Source organism: Lissotriton vulgaris, chromosome 11, assembly GCF_964263255.1.
Source record: "Lissotriton vulgaris chromosome 11, aLisVul1.2, whole genome shotgun sequence".
Lineage (NCBI taxonomy): Eukaryota > Metazoa > Chordata > Amphibia > Caudata > Salamandridae > Lissotriton > Lissotriton vulgaris.
Genome location: NC_141699.1, coordinates 364349531 through 364377257, shown reverse-complemented (window position 1 = coordinate 364377257; position 27727 = coordinate 364349531). Strand labels below are relative to the sequence as shown.

Genomic DNA, 27727 nt, shown 5'->3' with positions numbered 1-27727 from the left:
AGAATGTAATGAGCTTTTAAGGTGTCTTTATACACCATCCTGTCCTCAGGTAGATCTGATTTACACCATTTCCGTTCCACTTTTCTACAATTTCTTTTGATAGATTTGAGGGAATCGTTAAACCAGCGTCTCCATCAAGGAAATTGTTTGAGGGTATTTTCCATTGTCCATATGTATATTGAAATTTCCCAGAATGAGGCAGGTTTTGTTTTTTTAGTCCAGGGAGGTGGTGACTGTATTAAGAGAAGTAATAAAATTTCCAATTGCACCGGGAGGTCTGCAAATCAAAAGATCAATAGTTACTTACCTGTAATCTGTGGTTCTCCAGTATTGGTGTATTTCATAAATTCACATGCCTGAATCATTCCCCGTCATCGGAGTGGGAGTCCCATGGTACATAAAAAAGCAATATTATGCACCTAGTAACTGGAAAACTTTGGTAATAAACAACCAGGAAGTAAAGTAGCCCTAGGCTACAAGAGAAAAAACGTCCACACTCGAAACTATCATAGTCATTTTGTATAGTCCAAACTGTAGCCAATCAGGCGACAGCACCCACCAGAATGTTCTCCCCAGAGGCTCAGGCTCCCAGATTTTCTTGCACAGGACTGAAACAAAACATTATAGCCTAAACAGCCTTTGATGCTTGTAGGGCTGGTATCTCTGGTTAGTTTGAGAGGTTTGGTATGACCTCTGCTGATTGTAGTTTCCTCTGTTGGAAAAGGATCCACGCCCTTTAGCACCTCGAAAGGATGACCTGCAAAACTGAAGGCTACCCAAAGATCTCGCCGTCTCCGTGTCCTTCTTGATAGCATGGAGGGCCTCGTCAACATGCTGGCCAAAGAGAAACTCGTCATCAAATGGTATGTCGACTATCTTGGTTTGCACCTCTTCGCAAAAGATGTGGATTTCAGCCATCCCTGCCTTCAGCACAGCTGCACCCGCTAGCTGCCTGAATCCTGTAGACGCCACATCTACTACTGCATCGATCATTTCTGCCAAAGTAACTTCACCTTCTCGCAATATCTGCCTTGCCTCAGATCTCGCAGGTTCTGGTAGCATTTCAACGTAGGGGGAAATGTCGGACAACATTTGCCTGTCGTTTCTCCCTAATATCGCTAGGGAGTCTGCGGCACGTACGTGGTTGCTGCCATAGTAGAGACTTTTTTCCCAATGGAATCTAATCGTCTGCCGTCTCTATCTGGTGGAGCAGATATAGGAGAAGAGGGATTTCTGGCCCGTCTTATTGCCGTTTGGGCGAAGACCGAATCATCCTTCCTTCCATATGAAGTCAATGATGGGAATAGTTTTGACTTGCTTTCGCGGTTGGTCTTCAAAATCATAAAGAAAGCAATTGTCTTTCTTTGTTTCCATTGGGATCAGAAATCTTAGTAGCTCTCTCCATCAGGAGATGGAAACCTCCGATGTCTATTGGAGGGGAGTTAGCCGTAGCTGGAGCAGAAGGTGATGGCATCTGAACTTGGAACTCATCCCACTCCGACAGAACAGACTTGTCATCACCTCTCCTTCCTCTCTATCTTCATCCGTGGTGTTAGCCTCCTGAGAATGGTGAGATGGCGCTGGAGAAGGTGGTCTTGGACATCTCAAGGAAGATGCACAGGCCTGAGGCATGGGAGGAGATGGGAGAGACCTCGCCGACACAGATGGAGGGAAACAACGATAGTAGTCGTCTAACATGAACTGCAAATTTTTGAGAAGGGCCAAAGGCATCTGTGCTGTGGGCATCGTGGCAGGAGCTTGATCCACAGGCTCAGAGAATCGTTCCTCGTCTTGATCTTCCTCCTGATATTTAATGAGCAATTCTGACGGACTCGTAGTACTGCGGATCTGTCGTCTACATCAGATTGCTCCTCGTCGTCCTCAGAATCCAGCAATTAGTCAGGCAATTTAAGTGGTGATAGAGCTTGCAATGACAAGCCACGTCTTTCAAGCAAAGATGCTGTCGTAGCCGGTGGGGCAAAGGAGGCCATAGACGGTGTGGTGGACCATACTAGTAGTTCCGTGCAATTTAACAGGAGAGGCATCGACGGTCTTGCCGTCGACAGTGCCATCGTCGAAGGAGATGGTGCTGACGAGACATTTAACTTCGTCGATGGTGTAATCTTTTGTCAACTATGTATTCGTCGACAAGACATTTTCCGTCGACAAGGTGGCCGTCGACGACGAGGTAGTCTTTGTCGACGGTGAGGTCGTCGACGTCGAGCCAGTCTTCGTCGACGAGGTAGCTGTTGACGGGGTAGTTTTGGTCCACGATGTAGCCATTGCCGAGGTGGTCTTTTTTTTTTTTTGTCCTCATTCCACCAAAAGCTGTGCAAATAAACTTCCTCAACCCATTCCGTCGTGGGCGCCCTGGGGCTGATGATCTTGCACAAGCCTGGGCCAACCCGCCTTGCCCCTTTATTCCGAGACATGGTGTAATCATTGGACAGGATGCCTTAGACCAGCCCCATTTCCCTTCCCCATTCCACCAAAGGATCCCACACCATACTATTTACATTTCGCCCTAGTCCTGATTCTAAGCGCGCAGTGCTTAGTGCCACCCGTAACCAACTTTCATACAGATGTGGGCTGGGGTCCCTGCATAATTTACATATCTCTCTGCGCGCAATTAATACTAAACTTAGAAATAATGCTACCTATGCCCCCCTTAATAAACTAATTGGATCGATATCGAGCACAAAAAAAACTCTAGCTAAATTCAAACTTAATTGTACCTTGAAAATTCCCTCTAGGGCCTTCTCTACCTTGGACCAGAAGGGGGCCAATATAGAACAATCATAAAAAACGTGCAAATCGTCAGCTTCCACTAACCCACACCTGGAACATGATGGGGGGGATTCACAAATGTGGCTATTTTTTTGGTGTATAATATAGCCTATTAATGGTGAAGTAATGATTTTTTTTCAAGGAAGCTGATCTAACATATTTGTATAGGAAATGGAGAGATGTGTCATAGAGAGCTGCCGCTGAGTCTTCCAGCCTAGAAGTATTCCAGATATGGTACATTGGGGGGGCCTTCGATTCCTCCTCCTCCAGCATTTTCCTGTACCAGAGTCCTACTTCCTTCTTCATCGGACTCGGTGATTGGAGTGAAGACTCAACATCCCAGTTTCCACCTATATTATCCCTTACAGCGGCAAACCAGGAGCAGATATGAATGTACTTGAATCTCGAAAAGGAGTCCCCAATCTTTTATCTCAAAACCTCCCAAGGTAACACCCCCTCTGAGGATACTATATCTGACCATATTATTATCCCTGCTCTCCTAATAGGAAGAGAGAGACTGTCATCGAAGCAGGGCGGCAACCCCGGGGAGTCCCAGATTGGGGCAAGATCTGAATAATATTTTTTGCCCCATTTCTTCTTAACTCTAAGCCAGACTAGAAGTGCGTGTTTCAATACCTTTAGGTGCGCCTTTTTGTAGTATATTGGCGCACCAAACTTATAAAGGAACCCAGAGCCCCCACTCTCTTGTTCCACCATTGTGTTCAATACCCGCCCCCAGTTACAATCATCGGGGCTGGACTGGAGGCATCGGATGTTTTTCAGTTGAAAGGCAAAAGAGTACGAAAGGATATCCGGAAGCGCAAGCCCTCCCTTCCTCAATCTTCTTTTTAGCTTTTTCCAGGAGACCCTAGAGTTCTTATTGGCCCATATGAAACTGCCTATTTTCCCCTGGATTATAGCCAAAAGTTTGTGCGGGAAGGTCAATGAGATCATATTAAATAAGTATGTCAGCTTTGGCAATATTACCATTTTAACCAGATTAACCCGGCCATAAATTGTGAGTTGAAGGTTCTGCCATCTCAGCAAAAGGTGATCAGTATCCTTCGTCACCTTCTTAATGTTAATCTGTGGTATGGTTTTGAGATCCGTTGTTATTATTATTCCCAGGTATCTAAACTGCTTACTTCGGGCTCCCCCCCAGTTTCCCACCCCACAGCACATTATTTCCGTTTTTGAGTTATTAATCATATACCCTGAGTATTGGCCAAAGTCCTTCATTGTCTCTTCCACTCTGGGGAGTACCTCCATCGGGTTATCAGTATAGATTAACAGATCGTCAGCATATAGTGCCAACTTACAACTAAAATTTCCAGCCCTAAAGGGTGTGACCCGGTCGTCCATTCGAAGTGCTTGCGCCAAGGGCTCAATGTAAAGGTCGAATAGGAGGGGCGAGATAGGGCACCCCAGCCTCGTTCCTCTCCTTACACTGAAACGTGAAGTTAATAGACCATTTAGTAGAATTACGGCGGATGCACCCTCATAGCAGTCCCTCAATGTCCTAATAAAGGTTGTCCCAAAACCCATTGAGGTCAGTACATCCCACAAAAAACCCCAGTTAACACGGTCGAAAGCCTTGGCCGCGTCATAGGCCGCGATTGCCAAGGGTTCCGACCGTGCCTCTGCTAAATCTATACTTCCAATCAGCTGGAGGGTTAAATCATGTATATGTCTCCCAGGGACAAACCGTTTTTGATCGGGATTTATAAGTTGTGGAATTAACTTTGCCAATCTCCCTGCCAAAACACTAGTAAAGATCTTATAGTCCGCATTTAGCAGGGAGATGGGTCTAAAAGAATCAGCCTTGAGGGGACCCTTCCCAGGTTTTAATATTAACACGATTATGGACTCCTTCCATGAGGGGGTGCCCTACCCTCCGGACTATGGACATAGTTAAATAAATCACACAGCCGTGACGCTAAGATTTCCTGTAGCACTTTATACAACTCTCCAGGAAGGGCGTCCGGGCCAGCCGCTTTATTGTTTTTTATTTTCTTAATATATACTCCAATTTCTTCCTGCGTAAAGGGACTATTGAGGACTTCTCGACCTTGGTTTGTTAATGTTGGCAAGACCTTACTCTCCAGCCAACGTAGGGTGTTGTCTGAATCCGGTGCCAATTCATCTTCTTCCTATAGTTTAGAGAACAGGGAGAGTAGATGTTCTTCCATATCCCCCTGCTGAGATAATATGGTTCCCAGATTATCAATAATTAGGCTATTTATGTTGTTCTGACCCTGTCTGCTCTTATTTTACTTGCCAGAATAGCCCCCGCCTTCTCTCCGTACTCATAGTTCTCCATGGCATGGGCTGTCCATTGTGCTTTAATTTTTAAGTCCATCAGCCGATATTCCAGCCGATGATGTTCTAGGTCAGCTATAACCTGTGGCAAATTGTCTGGGTGGACACCGTGGCTTTTAGTTTCTAACAATGCGATTTTATTTTCCAGATTTTAAAGTTTGAGAGCCTCCTCCTTATTACTGGCACTAGTAAGGCTGTGAATTTGACCTCTAATATAGGCCTTATACGCGTCCCAGACAAACTCGATTGGGGCGGAGCCAACATTATCTGAGAAATAGTTATTAGTTGCTGAAATAATAGCGGTGACTATGTCCTGATTGCAAAGTACAGACCTCTTTAGAGTCCATCTGATGGAAGTTCGACTAGTGCTACCCATCCTAGATGTAAATATAATGGGAGCATGGTCTGAAAGGATCTTCGGAAGTATTTTAATGTTATGTATAGGGGGGCGTGGCTTACGCGCCGGCGTGTGATGGCGCTGCCTGGCCTAGCTCCGTGACGACGCGGGAGTCCTTCCTGGATTACTGCTATCTTTTCCTTTTACGGACACCGGGAAAAGTTGTTTTCGCACGGCGGAACATGGTCCCCGTGCTTTGCGAGCGGCAGCGGCGTCTGAAATTGCCGCTTTGACGTCTTTTTTCAACGCAGCTTCTGTTCCGAGTACCGGGACGCGGGCGGCCGCCATTTTGTGCCGCCGCGCTCGCGTCCCGTTTTTTGGCGGTTCCAGCACTGTACCTGCTCGTCTGCTGCCGCCACAGGTCACATTCAGACAAGGTATGTCATAAATACTGCGCACCATGCTTCCTCTGCATCTTTATGACTCTTGGCGCCAGAGTTCTCCTCAGCTTATCTTTTGCTACTAGTAATACCTCTCGGCGGCCATTTTGAGGTGATATCTGCGCAATTGTTATATACCTACCTTTCTGTCACCATTAACCCTCCGTGGCCCATCGAATAAACCACATGGTTCCCATTCTCCATGGACGCTCTGCTGCTTTCTTCCTCACTTTATTCCTGGATGGTTCTCTGGCTGTGAATTCCTGATTTTTGCTGCCTCTCGACGCCTGTCTTATAAGTTGGAATTAGTGCTTCTCCAGTGCTGCCTGTCACCTCGTCCAGGACCTCTTCCATCAAGTACTCTCTACACATTTACTTTTAGGGTCTCACAACTTTTAATATTTGGTTTGGCTTCTATTCTTGCGGTCCTCCTAGTCTGCCCCTCTGTTGGCATCATGTCTCAGGACGCAGGACATGCGAGAGCGTCTGTCACCGGAACAAAACCAAAACGCCTCAAGAATGACCCTCCGTCCCCAATTCGCACCTCTCAAAACCCGGTGCTGGACTCCATTTTAGAAGAGGTTCGTGGCCTACAACCTTTCATGGTGGCAACTAATGAGAAGCTCAAGCAGATTGAAGACAGATGGGTAGTCATGGAAAACAAAGTCCTGCAACTAGAACAACGCATTAGTGACGTCCAGGGTGTCTCTACAAAAATTCCTATTCTTGAAAAGGAGATACAGCAGTTGAAACTTCACACTGAGGACCTTGAAAACCGTAACAGGCGGAATAACCTCCGTATTTATGGTGTTCCGGAGTCCCTTGGGGAGGGCGACATGGTGACCTTCGTCCGCAAACTCCTCTACGAGCTTTTGGGTCTCCAACCAGAATCTATCCCACTAAACATTCAGCGTGCACACCGTCTGGGTCGACCAACGTCCAACCCGGCCAAACCCAGAGGTATCATCCTGCTTTTTCTGGAAATCACCGAATTGATGACTGTTCTTAAAGCTGCAAGAGCAAAACGTCGCCTCATATGGTCGGGCCACACCATCTTCATAGCCCAGGACCTATCGAATGCTACGAATGCACGTCGCAAGGAATTCCTCAATCTGCGTTCACGCATGAGGGAACTAAACATCCAATATGGAATCCTTCATCCTTGTCTCTGCAAAATAACCCACAATGGCCGTTCTCGTACCTTTGATGATCCGCAGAAGCTTCGAGAGTATCTTCTCACTGTCTCTTCACCCACGATGGACACCAATGACTGAAACTAACGTTCTTCTATTTTTTGCAATCATTTTTCTACTGTCTTGACGACTGTTGTGGCCTTGTCCCGGTTTCTTTCTTGTCATGCCTTGCTATAACTTTACTTCTTATTGAATATATCTACCTATATTCCCGCGTTTTTCTCGCTCTGTTGGATAGGCGCCCGCGTTGGCGTTTCCATGCTTCTATTACTTAGATCTTCTCTTTTTTCTCAGGTCTGGCATCTTTGCCTTGATCTGTTTCTTATCTATTTCCTTCCTTGTCTCTCCTTTCTCTTTCTCCTCCTTTTCACAGGCCATTGTTGCATATTCCTTGCTCCTTCATATTCCGTTATCTTCTTTGTATCCCTTCTTGTCTTTCTTCTTGTGGTCTCTAGTGCTCCTCATTGTTATTCCTTACTCTTTTTATTGGTTGTGATGCTCCTCCATATATTGTTTTCCTCTATTTACCCGATTTGTATTGCTAACATGTTTGTCTTCCTTGTTTCTCCCTTTAGTTTCCTACCTGCAGTGTATTGGACCCAGTTGTTACCCTCCTCCCTTACCTCCCATCATGTGTAACTTTGTAACGTGGAATGTTCGTGGTCTCGGCAACCCAGTTAAACGTCAAAAGGTATTGTCCCACTTATCCAAGTTAAATGCTCAGATTGCTTTTCTCCAAGAAACGCATTGTACAGATGTCGAATCGCTGAAGCTTAAGAGGGCTTGGGTGGGTCAAGTGGTATTTTCTCCAGCGATTGATAAAAAAGGGGGTGTTGCTATTTTATTTCGTAAAGGTCTGGATGTTCAAATTTTATCTTCTCAATCGGATGCTGAGGGTCGATGGGTTATGTCAAAAGTGTCTATACAAAACAAAACTATGGTGCTCCTAAATATCTATGGTCCTGTCCGACCTGACCCTAAATTTTGGAATGATATTAAAATCCTCATTTCGTCTATTGACTGCCCTAACGTTGTCCTAGCTGGCGACCTTAACCAATGGTTAGACCCATTTTCGGATAGATTATCCTCCTCCAAATTCCAGCCGGATAAGACACATAAATCATTCCAATCAGCAATTGCCTCCCGTCCCCTTTTTGACGTGTGGAAAACTTGTAATCCGGACTCACTCGAATACACATTCTACTCTAATGTTCACCACACCAGATCCAGAATTGATTATATTCTAGTCAGCAAATCCCTTCTCCCTGCGATTCAGAAATCTGAAATTGGTTCCATTTTCCTTTCGGATCATGCACCTGTATATGCCACTTTTGACTTGTCCCACACCGCCACCTCTTTCAATCGTTGGAAATTCAATACTTTCCTTCTCTCTGATTCGGTTTTTATGTCTAAAGTTAAAAGTTTCATCTCTGAATACTTCTCCCTCAATTTACCCCAAGACACATCAGTTTCAAACAATTGGGATGCTTTTAAAGCTGCATTGCGAGGTTTCACAATCTCTTATGTATCTGGAAAAAGAAACTCAACAGGGACAAATACACCGCCCAACTCTCCAACATTAAAACCCTAGAACACTCTTACTTCTCATCCAAGAATCCTGACGCTCTCCTCCAACTTATTAAAGCCAAATCTGAACTTAATCAAATTGCCACAGTTGAAGCTTGCAACACCCTTTTGAAGGTAAAATCCAAATTTCATGGAGGTCAAAATAAAGCGGGGAAAATGCTAGCAAATTATCTTAAAATTAAATCTGAGCGAAAATCAATTGGCTCTATTCTCAATGAAGAAACTAATACAAAGGTTTCCTCTGATGAGGATATTGCACAGGTCTTCCATAATTATTACAAACTCCTGTATACAGATGATACACATCCTGGTGATGATGATCTCTCCCGTTTCTTCGAAGACCTTCCCCCTCCCACTTCTCTTCCTACAGAATTCCATCAATTAGAATCTGACATTACCCCTCAGGAAATCCTCAAGGCTATTACCTCCCTTAAGAAAGCGAAAGCCCCTGGTCCAGATGGTCTCCCAATTGAATTTTACGCCAACATGCATTCCATTTTTGTTCCTCACCTTTTACAACTTTTTAACTCCTTTATTGCAAATGCTAAAGCATCTGGATCATTTTTGGACGCCCTCATAATCATAATTCCCAAACCTGACAAAGACCATTCCCTGTGCAAAAATTATCGTCCCATATCCCTTATTAATTACGACTGTAAAATTTTTGCCAAAATTTTCGCAGCCCGCCTCGAATCCCTTATTCCTCTGTTAATCACAACCGATCAAGTTGGCTTTGTGAAAGGTAGACTTGCAGCAGACAATGCCCGTGTTTTTGCCAATATTATTTCCCACAGTACCCGATTCAAGGCCCCTATAGCTGCCCTTTCACTTGACGCTGAGAAAGCGTTTGATCGAATTAATTGGAAATTCATGTTTAAGGCATTGCATTGGTTTGGGTTTGGTCCCCACTTCATTTCCCTGGTTAGACTCCTTTACTCTGCTCCCCGCGCCAGTGTTTTTGTTAATAATCAATTCTCTAAGTTCTTCCCCTTATCCAGAGGGACAAGACAAGGCTGTCCTCTCTCCCCCTTACTCTTTATTCTTTGCCTTGAGCCCTTCCTTATTAAAATCCGCTCTAACCCCCTTATTCAGGGATTCAAACAGTCCTCGATTGAGACAAAAATCTCAGCCTATGCCGATGATGTTCTGGTCTACATGGCTAACCCTGTCTCCTCCCTTCCCCCATTTTTAGAAGAAGTCCACTTATATTCATCTGTTTCTGGTTATAAACTTAATCTCTCCAAAACGGAGGTCCTACCCCTTAACTCATCCTGTTACCAATATATGTTTGCTTCAACTGATTTTGCATGGTGTCCCTCCAAGATCAAATACCTGGGTATTTGGTTCTCCTCTACCCTGCGTGACACACTCAAACTGACCTTTACCTCCCTTACTCAAAAAATTCAATCACTCCTTCAGACATGGTCTCCTCTTTTTCTTTCATGGCGGGGTCGCTTAGACACCATCAAAATGATGATTTCCCCACATATTTTATACACTGTTTCCATGCTTCCTGTAAAAATCCCTAAATTGTATTTTAATAGGCTAAACTCCATCTGCTCTAAATTTTTGTGGAACAATAAGCGACCCCGCATTTCCCTACAAAAACTTATACGCCCTAAATCTGAAGGGGGGGTTCGCTTCCCTGATTTCCAATCGTACCATTCTGCCTTTTTAATAAAACAAGCCTTTTCATTAGCGTTCGATTTTACTGATACCCCTTTACCCACATGGATCGCAGTTGAACGATCTTTGTTAAAGGATTTTACTTTTCAACAATCCCTTTTTATGTCAAACTGTTCATTCTTGTCAAATCACCCTGTTTTGAAATACTCTCATACACTGCTACACAATATTTTTTCAAAAGACTCATCTCCCTTACAAACTTTTCTTTCCTCCAGTATATGGTATAACAAATATCTTAAGTACAAGGGTAAATCTTTCTACTTCAAGTATTGGAAAGAAAAGGATATTATGTTTGTCTACCAATTTTTTTCTGATTCAACCATTATTTCATTTGATGAAATGCAAACTAAGTTTGATTTATCTGTACAGTATCGCAAAGAATTTGACATTATTACCTGTCATAGTGTCTCACATATCTACCTTCCCTGTGTTTGATCTCCTTCCTTCCCTTACTCCTTCCACCCCTCTATACCCTATGTTCACTCAACAAATACCCAAAGCTGCTCTGATTTATAAAATGTTATTAGAGAATGTTGGTCCTAGACCTAAAACTGTTACTGAAGTTGCTTGGGAAACTGATTTATCTTTCTCGTTATCTGTTGATATTTGGGATCGATTATGGTCCAAACTGTTTAAGACTTCAGTTTCGGCCCGTATTACTCAGTCACTTTTTTTTCTTTACCATAGAGCTCTTTTTACCCCTGTAAGCATTACAAAATTCTCCCCTTCCTCCTCACCCCTTTGTTGGTCATGCTCCTCTAATCCAGGCACACTCATACATCTCCTTTTTGATTGCCCACCAGTTCTTACTTTTTGGTCCTCAGTTTGGAAATATTGCATGCGTATTTTTCATTTCTCTGAACCATTTTCACTGTTGCATATTTTTTTGGGTTCTCTATCTGATGTTTTGGACTTACATTCGTATAACGCTAAATTGTTTGATCTATTCATTGCAACTGCATTCAAAGTCATCTTGTCTTGCTGGAAGGATAACTCTAAATTGTCTGTGCAGACATGGTGGAATTTTGTTTGTGATGAGCATAGAATTGCAATTGCTTCTTCTTCATCTGTCACCTTAAAAATTAAGTCTGATCTTACCTGGCTACCTTTCTCTAACTTCTTATCCTCTTCTCCCCCCCCTTAACCCCCCTTCCTTCCTTTCTCTTTCTCTCTTCCTCTTTTTCTCTTTTCTTTTTATCTCCAAATATCTCTCATGATTATCTCCTATTGATTTTGCGCTATCTCATGTTGTTATATTATGATGTATCATTTCTTTTACGCTCAATAAAACTTTATTAAACTGAAAAAAAAAATGTTATGTATAGACTCCAGGCCTAGCCTGTTTACCAAGACATAATCCAATCTTGAGGCATGCCCGTGTTTTTTGCTGAAATACGTAAAACCTGTATCCTGTAGAGGATCTAGAAGTAAATTAAAGTCTCCCCCTATAATCACAGGGGAGGTAGCCCCCGTTACAATGGACTGAACTCTGAGTAACCAGGTAGGGTTATCCATGTTAGGGCCATAGTAGGAAACTATGGTCCATTCACTGCCACTAAAATCGACCTGTACCAGAACCCATCTGCCTGACTGGTCCGTAGATGTTGATTTTATGGACCCCCTAATCCCAGCCTTAATTGCCGAGGTGGTCTTAGTCGACGGAGCACTCGTCGAAGGGATCTTTCTTCCCTTCATCGCCGACAACGGAGCGTCGACGATAGATGGCAGAAGAGGCTGATGACATTATCATCCTTGGCTTCAGTGACGAGAAGGTGACTGTTGATGTTGAAGTAGCGTCGACGAAGGAGCCGTCGACGACTCCGTTGACGGCAGGGTCTTCTTCTTCTGAGGAAAAACCTTCTCATGAAGCTTTTTAGACGTCAGAGATTTTCCAGTCTTTTTAGGGGGCGATACAGATGACGATCCAGAAGGTGGAGAAGCTTTTTTTGCATAACGCAAGCCAGAACCCTTGGAGGGCTGAACTTTCCTCAACACTTTAGCATACCCAGCCCACTCGGGGTGAAAATTGCAAAAAACACAGTTGATGGACAGAATGTAGAACAATGTCTTACATTCACCCCAGTACAAAGATCTGGGCCTAAATCCATCGTTTTTTTGCACTCCACACCACCCTAGGTCAGACAATGGCTATATGCAAATCAGCCTTGACCCTGTGCCTCATGGGAACTGTCCAGCCCGAACTACCAAGCCATGTCTTTCTTAGACCGGAATCAAGCATCCAAGGACCGGTTTCTGGCTATCAGCCTTCATCAGCCTGGATAGCTTGACTCCAGTGATGTGGAGAGCCTGGGACTCACGTCTGAGCATACCCAGCCCACTCGGGGTGAAAATTGCAAAAAACACAGTTGATGGACAGAATGCAGAACAATGTCTTACATTCACCCCAGTACACAGATCTGGGCCTAAAACCATCGTTTTTTTGCACTCCACACCACCCTAAGTCAGACAATGGCTATATGCAAATCAGCCTTGACCCTGTGCCTCATGGGCACAGTCCAGCCCGAACTACCAAGCCATGTCTTTCCTAGACCGGAATCAAGCATCCAAGGACCGGTTTCTGGCTATCAGCCTTCTTCAGCCTGGATAGCTTGACTCCAGTGATATGGAGAGCCTGGGACTCACGTCTGAGCATACCCAGCCCACTCGGGGTGAAAATTGCAAAAAACACAGTTGATGGACAGAATGCAGAACAATGTCTTACATTCACCCCAGTACAAAGATCTGGGCCTAAATCCATCGTTCTTTTGCACTCCACACCACCCTAGGTCAGACAATGGCTATATGCAAATCAGCCTTGACCCTGTGCCTCATGGGAACAGTCCAGCCCGAACTACCAAGCCATGTCTTTCCTAGACCGGAATCAAGCATCCAAGGACCGGTTTCTGGCTATCAGCCTTCTTCATCCTGGATAGCTTGACTGCAGTGATGTGGAGAGCCTGGGACTCACGCCTGAGCATACCCAGCCCACTCGGGGTGAAAATTGCAAAAAACACAGTTGATGGACAGAATGCAGAACAATGTCTTACATTCACCCCAGTACAAAGATCTGGGCCTAAATCCATCGTTTTTTTGAACTCCACACCACCCTAGGTCAGAAAATGGCTACATGCAAATAAGCCTTGACCCTGTGCCTCATGGAAACAGTCCAGCCCGAACTACCAAGCCATGTCTTTCCTAGACCGGAATCAAGCATCCAAGGACCGGTTTCTGGCTATCAGCCTTCTTCAGCCTGGATAGCTTGACTCCAGTGATGTGGAGAGCCTGGGACTCACGTCTGAGCATACCCAGCCCACTCGGGGTGAAAATTGCAAAAAACACAGTTGATGGACAGAATGCAGAACAATGTCTTACATTCACCCCAGTACAAAGATCTGGGCCTAAATCCATCGTTTTTTTGCACTCCACACCACCCTAGGTCAGACAATGGCTATATGCAAATCAGCCTTGACCCTGTGCCTCATGGGAACAGTCCAGCCCGAACTACCAAGCCATGTCTTTCCTAGACCGGAATCAAGCATCCAAAGACCGGTTTCTGGCTATCAGCCTTCTTCAGCCTGGATAGCTTGACTTCAGTGATGCGGAGAGCCTGGGACTCACGTCTGAGCATACCCAGCCCACTCGGGGTGAAAATTGCAAAAAACACAGTTGATGGACAGAATGCAGAACAATGTCTTACATTCACCCCAGTACAAAGATCTGGGCCTAAATCCATCGTTTTTTTGCACTCCACACCACCCTAGGTCAGACAATGGCTATATGCAAATCAGCCTTGACCCTGTGCCTCAATGGAACAGTCCAGCCCGAACTACCAAGCCATGTCTTTCCTAGACCGGAATAAAGCATCCAAGGACCGGTTTCTGGCTATCAGCCTTCTTCAGCCTGGATAGCTTTACTCCAGTGATGTGGAAAGCCTGGGACTCACGTCTGAGCATACCCAGCGCACTCGGGGTGAAAATTGCAAAAAACACAGTTGATGGACAGAATGCAGAACAATGTCTTACATTCACCCCAGTACAAAGATCTGGGCCCAAATCCATCGTTTTTTTTGCACTCCACACCACCCTAGGTCAGACAATGGCTAAATGCAAATCAGCCTTGACCCTGTGCCTCAAGGGAACAGTCCAGCCCGAACTACCAAGCCATGTCTTTCCTAGACTCGAATCAAGCATCCAAGGACCGGTTTCTGGCTATCAGCCTTCTTCAGCCTGGATAGCTTGACTCCAGTGATGTGGAGAGCCTGGGACTCACGTCTGACATCATCTGCTGTGCCTGATTGAAGAGGACTACGGAGGGATTTGTTGGTGTCTTTTAACGGCCCCCGCTCCCCGGGCGCCATTCACGGGGCAGAGTACTTTTGAACTACCAACACCGAGGACCAGCAGGCTTTCCCACGCACAGCTGCTGCCTCTTCCCTCGGTGTCCACACCCCCTGCCTGAAAGGGTTACAGTAACCTCATTTCCTTCGGGACGCGCGCGGGCGCCGGGCAAAGGGCGGGCCATCTAAGGCCGGTCGAGGGCTGGCTGGGCCCCCCCCCCCACTCTTTTATCCATCACATCCCCCCACCCCCTGAGATTTCTGGAAATCCGACAATGACCCCGAAGCCCGGAAGCGGTGGAAAAATGCACTTGGGGTGGAAGGTAAGAGGCACCTTTAATGCATTTTTATCAAAGGCGGTCTCGAACTTGGACCATTAAATTTCTGTTGTTGAGTCGCGCTTGTCTTTTGAACTACAACAAAATAAGCGCTCGTCATTAGGCCCTTTAAGACAGATACCCTCTCCTCCCGTACACAGCTCCCAGAGCAAAGGGATTCTTCCATCTATGGACACTAGTATTCCCCGGCTCTTTCAGGACAACTCCCCACCTTTATCTCAAGTTCCAGTAAGGAGTCCCAATCATGACTCATCAAATTTGGACTTCTTGGATTTCTCCCCAGCGGAGCCCTCCTTGCTGCAGCTTCCTAATGCGGCCTCTGTGAACAAAAAGACTATAGCCCCACAAAAACCATCTAGACAATTAATACAAATGAAAAGGAAGAGAAGGGGAAACTTTCATTGGGGCAGACAAACTAAAGCACCCAGACTAGGCTCAAGCCCCCCATCCGATCCTCTTAAAGAAATACGACAGAAACACTTGCCACCACCAAAGTTAGTTAAAGCCCCAGGAAACCCAAAACTCGTCTAAAAACCAACCTTCTGAATCTCACCCACCTGTGAATGACAAAGAACCTCTAGTCAGATCCCTACTTCTCCCAGTCTTAGAGAGGGTAAAAAGATTGGGTGACCAATGGAAAACCCTAGTGGTAGAAACCACCCTAAACTCACAACTTCTAAAGGGATTGGTAGCCATTACCGTGAATACTAAAACCAGTGTACACCAACTAACAAATAAGGCCACCACAAAAGTTACTCCATCTGGTCTCAACACGACTACTGGGAATGAAAGGTTTTGTAAAGATACTCGACCTGGTTTGAATAACCCTAGTGGGAAATCCGAGAAAGCAGGTACACACACTACCCTGACGGGGTCTAGAGAATCAGCCACCCTCCCACTTAACACTCATCCACCAAGAACCACTCATTCAGACACTAGGGCCGCTGATACAGATAAGCCCCAACCTCTAGTTAAATCCACAAAAACCAAAGGATGTCATATTGAGCTGCCACCAGAGGCAGTTCCATACGTCATAGTTCTAACAGGCGTCCCAGAACTTACAGAAGGAAATAAGGAAGGCTACCCTGAGCTAAAAAATAAAGCTATTTATTGGCTCAGACAAAATAGGCCATTGCCCTCCCATATAGATGGAGAGATAGTGTTTGTTAGAAGATTAGCGTGGGTAGGATCTAGACCCAAAGACCTCGCTGGGAATATAATTATTATTAACTTCAGAGAGAGAAGGGTGGTCCTGCACATCGCTGATTGGTATCAGAATCAGGGATGTAGTAGTATAGTGCCCCGAATCCTAACTTACTTTTATCCTGAGGCACTGATCGTCCCCCGCGGTCAGCGTGGTGTTCCTATGTATTATAAACACACTCCTAACCCTCTTATCCACCGAAGGGGACTCAACGGTTTTCCACTTACCCGGTTATCAGGAATGTAGAAGGGCCAATAATGCATCGGAGTGTGACCACTCACCAAGGTTTTAACTCACCATATTGGTCACTTTTCCTAGCAAACCGATATGACAATCTCTCAGATTTAAATGACCTGGATTGACAACAGGGAAGTACTATGGTATATAATTCGGAAACATCAAGTCGGCCAACGATAATAAACTCTAATCAGTGTGGGAGGCTTAGATCTGATCTAGCGGAAGGCGAGATTACGGTCCCAACTGTCCTTGCTGGGAAACTGCCAAAATATGACGATCAACTGGGTAGTCCGACCGTTCTAGATGACCCATCCTTGCGTCAGCATAACGTGCCTGAATCTCATCGATCATTCATATCAAAGGAAATGCAAGGAAAACAAGCTCTATTAATTGAAACCCTTAAACAAACAGATCTTACCTTTAGCTTCCTTTCTTGGAACGTGGCTGGTTTAGCCGACAAAGTGTCTCACCAACATTGGCTAGACGTTGTCACCGGGCATAATGTTATCTGCCTTCAGGAAACGTGGTCCCTGAAGGCACACCACATTAGTGGATATCAAACTTTTCATACCCCAGCTGTACAAAGCGCACAAGGCCGCAACAAGGGGGGTCTGTGTACATTCGTATCCATTACCGGGGGCATGGAAGTTAACAAGTTCATGGCCACCGAGTATTATCAGATTCTGAGGCTAAGATTGGGCACTTCGCACAATGTAATTATACTAAATTTTTATAATAACAAGCCACCTGACATGAGAGAGGCCATACTAAATAAACTTCTCCCAACCTTAATCTCCCTATATGACCACCTGGTAGGACATAATGTTATGTTTTGGGTAGGAGACTTCAATTGCACGATCTGTCCACATGTCTCGATGGGTTTGTGCGGCCTATCGGATTACGGGGAAGACTGCCCCACCCATTTTAACCACACAAAACTCCGTACTACCTTTAATAACATACTCTTTTATTTTAACTTATCTTTTATAAATGAGACTTGTAGACCGAGTATACCATTTCAACCTACCTTCAATGGGAGGGGTGTAACACCATAATTGATTTTACACTAATTTCTGCATCCCATGCTGGGCTAGTGGCTACTTGGGAAATGGGCCAGGCCCCCCATTCTGATCATTACCCCATAGTCTTTAGCATTAAAGTAAAAAAATCGACATGTAGGGCTGTGGTCAACACACTATACACTCCAGAGATAAGATTAGCCTAAAAAAATGGCTATACAATTAAATGGAAAAAAGTGGACCCTTCGGGCTTTTTAGAAAAATTAGTCGCTTCTAATATCGAAGACAAGAAGAGGCACCAGAAAGAGTTTTCTAAGTCTTTTCTAAGATACTAGCCACAGTAAAATCTCTTATGACAAGAAAACATCGGAAGGGGGACTCAAAACCCCACAGGTGGTTTGATAGTAAGTGCACCAAAGCACTGGCCCTTCTTATTTCAAAATACACTCAGGCAAAGAGCGGAAACCTTTTTATTTCTTTTATAGATTTAAGTTCTGCTTTTGACTGTGTAGATCACGAGTTCCTATGGTTAACATGGGGATTGACAGTCAAATGTTACTATTTAATAAGGAACTTTACAGAGATGCAGGTGCAAAGGTTAGGTATGGTCCTAGAGTGTTCAGACAAATTCCCCATAGAAAGGGGTATTAGGCAGGGGTGCATTCTGGCACCCCTGTTCTTCACCTTATATATTAACTCAATTGGACAATACCTTAGGGACTTTCAGCACCATTACCCCACTGTTAAAGGGACTCCTATCCCACTACTATTATATGCCGACGACGCGGTATTAATGTCACGGACTAGACCTGGGTTACAGAGGACTGTAGACAAATTTAACACCTATATGAAGCTCCGTGGCTTAAGAATAAATATATCTAAAACTTTTACAATGGTTTGTGGGAATGATAGAAAAAGGGCCCCCTGCCCAATTTTCCTCGAAGATAAGAGAATTGAAATCAAAGACACATTCTCTTACTTAGGGGTGAATTTCGACAGGCAGAGCTCTTGGAAAACAGCGGTTAACACCAGGAAACTAGCATTTCCAAACTGGGGGGGAAGCCAGCTAAAGACTTAATTTACATTTACAAAGCTAAGTGCGTTTCAACTGCTACCTAGGGTGCTGGTCTATGGGGCACCGAATACGCACAGGTGATACAAAGCTGCGAAAACCAGTTTCTTGCCTACTTACTGGGGGTACCCAAAACTACATCCTCGTACATGTTGCATATAGAGCAGGCCTCTCCCACATAATAGATTCCATAAGGCTCTCTCCGATACTTCGTTGGCATAAGGTCTGGGTTACCCCAGAAACTTCACTAAACAGGGACTTAATAAGTGACTGCCTTCTGCTAGACGGGGCCCCTAAAATTAAATGGTTACATTATGTGAGAAACATGTTCAAGGAGATAGGCCACCCGGAATTTTTTGTAAAGCCAAGCACCATGGAGAAGGTATCAAGAAGCTTGCTCAAAAAGATGGCCCTGGACCACCTTGTGTTATCTAGGTGGAATGTAGAAAAAGAAAAATATACCACCATTAGGTATCAGCAAATTACAGGGTTACAAAAATGTCTAACATTAGTGAGTAGCCCCTATGCCCGTATGTTGCTTACTCGCTTTAGGTTAGGTATTTTCTTTCGACTGGTCACATTTCCCCATTGTAATAACTGGTCCAGGTCAAAACTCGTATGCCCCTGCGACGATAATTCGTATCAATCAAACATCCACTGTGTGCTATTTTGCAAATGTTATCAGGCACCACACAGGGCATACTTACTACCTATCCTTAGGACATGGGGGATCGGAACCTGTAAGCTAGCCTTTCTCAAACTGCAACGGCTGGAAGAAGACCATGTTATCCATGCACTGAACTGTTTTTTAAAACTTGTAGTAAAGTTTCGTAACACAATGAGTTGATCATAAATGACTTGATGAGAAATACAGAACTTTTTAATGGTAAAATTAATCTCCTCGACCTGGAAATATTATAGAATATGTATCATTCTTGTAATAACTGTTTTTAACATGTGTACTTTTATGATTTTGAATTACTATATCGAATAAAGCCGTTTTTGAATTTTGAATTTGAACTGGAAGTCAATACAACGTACAATCATCGCAACGACTGTTGATAACTGACAAAAAAGGGAAGAATTCACCACCCATTCAGACAAGCCCAGGGAACGCAGAATCTGCTCTTGGAACATCAACGGCTCAGCTAGTAAAAGCAACAATCCCACATTTCTTCAATACCTGAATGTATTTGACCTTCTAGTGCTCCAAGAAACTTGGGAAGAAAAGGCATTCGAGCTCCAAGGGTTTACTTCGTGCTGTATTCCGTCAAACAAAAACGCATCTTTGGGCGAAGGTCAGGAGGCTTAATGTTCTTCGCCTCAATACCTACAATAGGCGAATTTAGGATAATGGATTTTCACATAACTCCCCCAAGTGCCATACAGGTGGTAAAGATCATGTTTCGGTTAAAAAGCAGGTTAAGGGAGTAATTATAATTAACACATATATCCACCCCAAGCAGAAACAAAAAGCGGAGGAAGACTTGGCAAAAACGCTGGAAAAAATAATGGAAGTAAGGGAGTTTGACTCATTTATCTTGGCTGGCGACTTCAACATGCACCTCATTAACAAAGATGAAGACAATGACCTCATACAAGATCTGAATGCAGCATGGGGCGTACCAACACAAGGCCCAACAAAAAATCAGAAATTAACAAAGCACTCAAAAAACGTATTACGATCTTTGGAGCAACTTAACTTGAGGGCCTTAAACGGTCGCTACGTTGAGGATGATCCACCAGGAGCCACCTTCCACTCCAAATCTTCTCATCCCGATTACATGTTTATATCTTTTTTAAACATTAACACTTTGGACAGTGGACCTGTCAGCGAAAGAAGAGGCACCAACCCTATATTTTCACCAACCAAAGTATTCCCAACGTTTAGCGTGCTATTTCCAAGTGCCCTCTGTCCTAAGGGCACCACCCCAAACCTAGGGTGAAATGTCAATTTTTTGTGTCCAGTTTGAAATAGCACCACTTATTAAGTCAATCCAATCGAATAATCGATTGGATTGACTTATTAAGCGGTGCTTTTTCAAACTGGACACAAAAAATTTACATGCTTATATCTCTAAACATGTTTTGCTGGGTAACAACTTTTAGAATAGGGATGAGAGACCTAAGTGACCACTTGCCTCTAGAAGCCAAATTAAGATCAAACTGTCAACTGGTAACAGCACCATATACAGGCCCAGACACAGAAGTTAGCTCAAATTTAAAGCGGCTTCGGTGCAACGTCGGCAATATTGACTCCGTAAGCTGCAAAGCGCAAACCCTCTTCAATGAAATTGCCGGCTCTTCAACCAAGGTGTCGGATGTTTGGCAAAACTTTATTCATGCCATCGGAGAGAAAATGGAAGAAATTATGCCTAAAAACTCACGTTGAGGGAATGGAAATTTGAATAAACCAACCTTAGAAATGAAAACACAAAATGACTTATAAATCAAAAACTGAGGCAATTGCGAAAGGATCAGACAAACCAGAGCCTACAAAGTGACCTACAGGCAGCAAAAAGCCAACTCAAACAGTTGAAATGGGGAAAGCAGAAATTAAGAAACGAAGACCTGTGGGTAAAACTTCTCCACAAAGCGAAACAGAAAAACTGCTCCATGTTTTGGAAAATGGTCTAAAGACTACAGAACCCTGCTAATTTAGGTCAAAACTCAAATATTTCAGAGGAGGTATGGACAAAATACCTATTGACGCAATTCAATAATGAGGACACCATGAAGGACGTCGTTATAAACAATCCTTGTTCAAAACCCATAAGGTCAAAATCAAAAAGGAAACTCAACTAACACGGGCATAGAAGCCCAGGGAAAGTGTGCCCACGGAGTCACTAGCACATTAATATTCGATAAATCCAATACGGATGAAAATCCTGCAAAGGCTATCGTGCCAGGCCCATCGTATGAAATCTTGCCGTTAGATATCAAACGAGAAATATCGAGGGGGCGACCCACTGGGGCACCGGGGCCGAATGGCATCCCACAGATACTGTATAAATCCGATGTGGAGTTCTGGAGCGAATCGCTGGCACCAATATTTAATAATATGAAATACACTCAGACTCTCCCAGAGTCTTGCACGGGTCAGTCATCAGCCCAATTTATAAAAGCGGCAGCAAGAAGCATCCCAGCAGCTACCGGCTCATTGCCCTAGTAGATGTGGAGGCTAAATACTTCGCTGGAGTCATCCTAGAGGAAGTAACTTCATGGGCATCCGAAAACTCAATGATCCCAATAAACCAAACGGGTTTCTCCAAAGGCCAAGGGACCACAACCAACATCATGGCACTGTCCTTGCTGATGGGAGCAGCAAAAGAAATGAAGTCATCTTTATACCTCTCGTTTATCGATTACACAGCGGCATTCGATCATGTGGACCGCTACAAACTATGGCAGAAACTCGACCACTGGGGAATACCGAAACGCCTCCTAGATGTGCTAATTATGCTCCATTCAGAAACCTGGATCAAAATTAAACTTGGGGCAGGTACGCACCTTTCGAATGCCATTAGGACAACAAAAGGGCTAAAGCAGGGGTGCGTATTAGCAACCCTACTATTTAATCTTCTCCTAGCCGACCTACCTGGGGTCCTCGATAAATGTCCTAACCACGCACCCAAATTGGGGAAAATCGTCCTTTCCAACCTTCTATTTGCGGACGACTTGGTGCTGATAAGCCGGACACCAACGGGCCTCCAGCACCTTCTGAACGCAACTCACACTTTTTTAGCAAAAAACTCCCTCCAAATTAACTTTAGCAAATCAAAGGTCATGGCCGTGAACCACAGGAAAAAAAGGAACCTCTGTTGGCATCTGAATGGAGAACAGCTTGATCGAGTGATGTCTTATAAATACCTGGGAGTTATCCTGGACTCCAAAAACACATCTAGGGTACAACTTGACTCCTTACGAGGCAAGGCGACGCTGATCTACCTGGCATTAAAACCATTAAAGGCCAAACTACCTGATCCCACCTTTAAATCGCTCCTTGAAATTTTGCGTGCAAAACTAAAGCCCACTCTCACATACGGCAGCGAATCGCTCCATGGGAAGGATGCTGTATTACTGGATACAGTCATAGCCAACACATATAGGGCTATTTTCAATCTCCCAAAATACGTTTCTCCAGCACAAATTCGAGTAGAGTTCGGCATCCTCAAACAAACCCTAGAAAGGGGGAGCGTGTGCATAGCCAGCTGGCACAAGATCCGCATAGCAGAGACGGGTTCCCTAAGTTCCAACGTATGGGAAGAGCTACTCCGGCAACGTAAATCCTCACCCAGAGACTACCTATTTAAATCACTCCAAGTCCTTGGCCTGACCGACATCTGGGAAACATCAATAGACCTCTTGTCCCTAAAACAAATCGCCAAAAAATCGGCGCGCATTATCTAAGTGATCGAAGACAAGCAGGATCTAGCAAACAGGGCCCACGACTGGATAATGTTGGGTGACTATGGAAAAATACAACTGCAAGCATACCTCAACATCGGTATGAAAAGGGAACTCAAAGAAAATCTGCTAAAACTACGCCTAGGCGTGATCCCCATACTCGCCCACACTGGGAAAGAAACAACTCTTTACAGCAGTGTCGCCTGTGTAAAACCGCCAAGGAGGACATTGTCCATGTGATTTGAATCTGTCCTAGACTAAAAGACCTGAGGCAAAACCTTTTACAACCATTCTTTAAACTACATGCCGTTCGGTCCTGCAGGCAGGCAGTCAAATTGTGTTTTAACACCAATAACACTAAATTGAACTGCCAGGTGGTGAGGTTCTTTGATTCGACAAAGAAAAGACTAAACAGTGCTTGACGAACATTATACGGCCCCGAGGTCAAGCACGAACTGATCTCAACTAACTCTTCCTTTTTTACTTAATTTAATTTGATATGCCTAGTACACACGTCTTTTAAAATGTATATATTGGTGTTTTTACAATTTTGTAAAGGTTTTATTTAACCATGTACAAACAATAAACATATTACCTTACCTTACCATCATGCTTTGTAGGTGTCAGTGTATGGTTTACTCAGTTCTTTTTCAGGTTCCTGCTGACAGGATCTTTGGGGAGAGCTCTGCCTTTTTCAGGCTTTCTCTTCCAAACAACGTAACTTTTCCTCACCAAAAGTGATTAACATTAGGGAGTCGATTATTCTTTGATATTTTCTGGACAGGAAATTTCTTTTTTTTCCCACAAAATACTATCTTTTTGCGAAATGCCCAGAATGTGGCAGCAGAATGACCAAAACAGACCTGCACAAGATCTGTATTCTCCGTTTGCCGAACTCTCATGACCCCAAGACGTGTTGCTATTGCAAGACCCCCTCCTGGAACACTTTGAGGGAGGGAGAGAGAAGATTCGCCTTCATGGCCAAGTAGAGCTCCGGATGAGGCAAGATTCCTTGGCTGGAGAGATATCTTAAGGGTGAGGAGAGACTGTTACCTCTATCAGAACCCCTATAAGGCACTCTGAGGACTGCCGCAGAGGGATATCTGGCCATAAACAACATTCCAGCTGGCCGTCAGGAGCTGGTTTGTCGTCAATAAAACATACAACGTCAAGGAGGAAATCACCATCAACATCGAGAGGAACCTTGACATCGAGGCACCATACGACGTCCAGAACTCTGATGTCGAGATATATTTCGACGTCGAGAGATCATTCAACTTCTCTAAGACAGTGGAGTGGCTTTCATGCATGAAAGCTCGCTGATTTCCATCAGAATCTGACTAAGAGTATTCAAGGGCCGACTTCTCCAGTAACCATTAAACAACAACTCCTCAGGCTCCAAAGTAATCCTCTCCTCTCCCGCCTCCTCCACCTCCTCCTTTACAACCAGCTTTTCCAGCAGTAATTCTACCACCAAATCCGCCAGCCACTCCTACCCAACTACTACAGTCACCAGTATGTATAACTGGCATCTACACCAAGGAACCCTAGATCTCACTCCGGTCACACCAGAGCTCGCAGCAATAGATCTAGCTCAATATTAAGATAATCATCTTCACTCAAGATCTTCCTGGTGTTTACACTCAAGGCGAAAAACATATTGTACCTCCAGATCAAGATCCTCACATTCTCTTCATACCACTTCCTCTTTGGGTCTGTAATCACCTACTTTGACAGATTCATCCACAGGGAAAATATCTCATGTGGATGATATAAACACTTTCCAAGAGGTATGCATTAGGGGTGCCAACAAACTGAATATTGATTTACCGAATATCACAACCTCCAGGTTGGTAACCTTCGACACTTATCATTAAAGATCTGCTTCTAAGACCATTGCGTCCTTTGGTTCCACGCATTTTACAACAAGCTATGGTACTATTTTTGACACCACTTCTGTAAAGGCTGAAAATGGCGCCTACAGAAAAAATTCAAACCTCCGGACCAGGATCGATCTTTTCTTCAAATGGGTCCCACACCAGGCTCAATCATTGTCTGTGCTGCCCAGAAACTACACGCCACGGTTCCATCATCTACTGTTCTTCCTGACAACTCTAATAAAAAGTTGGATTCCTAACGAAGAAAAGTCTGCAGTACCTCTGCAGTCTCTATGAAGACTGCTAGTGCTACCACTCTTCTTGGGCATTATAACAGGTCTCTTTGGGATTCTGTTCAGCAATTCTTGGAAGACCTTTTCAGAGACAGACGTGAGGACTGCCAGGAAATTATCAACTAAGGCATGATGGTGTCAAATCAGGTAATCAGTGCTGATTCCTCCACACTAGAAGCCAATAGATACTGTCATTGTCCAGCACTTTGGCATTTAACTTGGGTCAGGCTCGCAGACTTGAAACCTGAAGCACAACCTCGAATTTAAAACCTCCCTTTTACAGGCAAAAACATATTTGGTTCTGATCATGACGATGAGATGACTCTGAAAACTGAACTCAACTCTATAAAAGCTGTTGGATTAGAGAAAAGGCAGGAATATAGGAGATATTCCTTTAGGCACTATGACTGCTGATACTTCATTCAGAGGGTCCAAAGCCATCATTGGCTTTACTGGAAACAACAGCAAGCTTAATAGCCACATACATATCAGCAACAAAGATGTCAACCAAGGGGCAGAGGAGGTCAGCAAACATCAGCCCACGCCACTACACTAACAACTGTGGCAAACAGTGAGTCTTCTGTTTCCCCTCCTCCAGTAGGGGGAAGCATAACATCTCATCTACAAAAGTGATGAAAAATACCCACTCTTCTTGGGCATTATAACAGGTCTCTTTGGGATTCTGTTCAGCAATTCTTGGAAGACCTTTTCAGAGACAGACGTGAGGACTGCCAGGAAATTATCAACTAAGGCATGATGGTGTCAAATCAGGTAATCAGTGATGATTCCTCCACACTAGAAGCCAATAGATACTGTCATGGGGTCTTAAAATTGTGAAACATGGATACTATCTCAGATTCAACTATCCTCCACCATCCATTCCACCAAAGAAATGATCACTCTTCCATCGAGAAAAACTGCTACAAGGCCACTCCGTCCTCTTGCAAAAATATGCGGTGGAAAAGGTCACCATTAGCCTGACAGGAATCAATATTTATTCTCATGACGTTGTGGTGAAAAAGAAAGAACCAAAAGACGAATACAGATCCATTTTTAGACCTTAAGAAAGCGAACAGGTGAATTAGCAAAAAGAAAATCTATCCTCAACTCCATCAAGGGGACTGGCTATATTCAATAGATCTGCAGGATGCCTATTTTCACTTCCCGATAGCCAAGAAGAAAACAAGTTACTTACCTGTAACTACAGTTAACCAGTATTTATTTTCAGAGTTTTATATAGCGCGAACAAGATCTTTGCAGATATCAGAGCGCTTTACATAGAAGAGCACATGAGGGAACACAGTCAAATAGGTAGGTCGATAGTTCACAGAGTACAGAAGGGAACATGAGGGAACAAAGTCAAATACGTAAATCAGTAGATCATACAATACAAATAATACAATTGGGTGGCTGCAAAGCAGTCAAGTGGGTGATAAGACAGCTCGTACAAATAGATAAGTGGTCAAGCAAGTAATAAAGATCATCGCAGGGTGTTGATAGGGTTCGAGATAGTAGTACAGGTGAATTTAGCCATGAGGATAGCTTTTACTTCTTTTTTGAAGAGTGTAGTGGAAGAGAGAAGCCTGGTTTCGGGAGGGAGTGAGTTCCAAATCCTAGGCGCCATTCCTGAGAAAGAGCGCTTGTATGTTTTCTCCTTCCGGAATCTTCGAGGTTTCAACAGAAGATTGTTTGCGCCTCTCGTGTTTCTGGTTCCCCCAGAGATTGTCAATTTCTGAGCAAGGTAGCCGGGTGAGTTTAGGTGTACAGCCTTGTGTGTCATGCAGGCTATTTTCAAATGTATTCTGGCTTCAAACGGCAACCAATTCAAGGATTTCAAGTCAGGGGTGATGTGGGAGTGCTTTTTTGACCCCGTGATAAGTCTCGCTGCAGCATTTAGAGATGCTTTTAGTGGTGCAGTTGTAGTTAGTGGGAGTCCGCAGAGGGAGGTGATGCCGTATTCAATTCGTGGGATGACTAGTGTTTGCACCGCTGTTTGGAAGTCTTTGGCTGGGAGGTAGGGTTTAAGTTTCCTCAAAGTATTGATCTGGAAGTTCGCTCCCTTAGTAGCTTTGCTGACATGTTGCTGCATGTTGAGATTGGTGTCGAGTGTTATGCCTAAAGATTTTGCTGATTCCACGATGGTGGGTTGGACATTGAGTGCGGTTAGGAGTTTAAGCCAATGTTGAGTGGTGGTTATCTTCGATGGAGGTGCGATCAGAAGGAACTCTGTTTTCAGGGCATTGAGTTTGAGGTGATTGTCGGCAAGCCAGGATTGGGTGCATCTGATCGTTGAGTTCAGGAGCAGGATGTCATTGGGAGATTGCAGTTTGAGGTAGAGTTGGGTGTCATCGGCATACATGTGAAAGTGTACATTGGATTCTTGTAGCAGAGTGGTGAGCGGTTCCATGACTAGGTTGAACAAGGTTGGGGATAGAGAAGATCCTTGGGGGACGCCTAGCGTTACAGGTACTGGCGTGGACATCAGGTTGTTGCTCTTGAATTTCTGCGTCCTGTTGCGGAGAAAGGAAGTGAACCATTTGAGGACAGTTCCAGATAAGCCCATTCTTTTGTTTAGTAGTTCTGTTAGATTCTCAT

The 27727-nt window shown here is 44.3% G+C and overlaps 1 protein-coding gene across 1 annotated transcript in view; it reads right to left on the bottom strand.

The window, feature by feature from the left end:
* Positions 1–27727, bottom strand: part of LOC147679783 (myoferlin-like) — a 1922797-nt gene that overhangs the window by 480617 nt on the left and 1414453 nt on the right. The window lies entirely within an intron of this gene.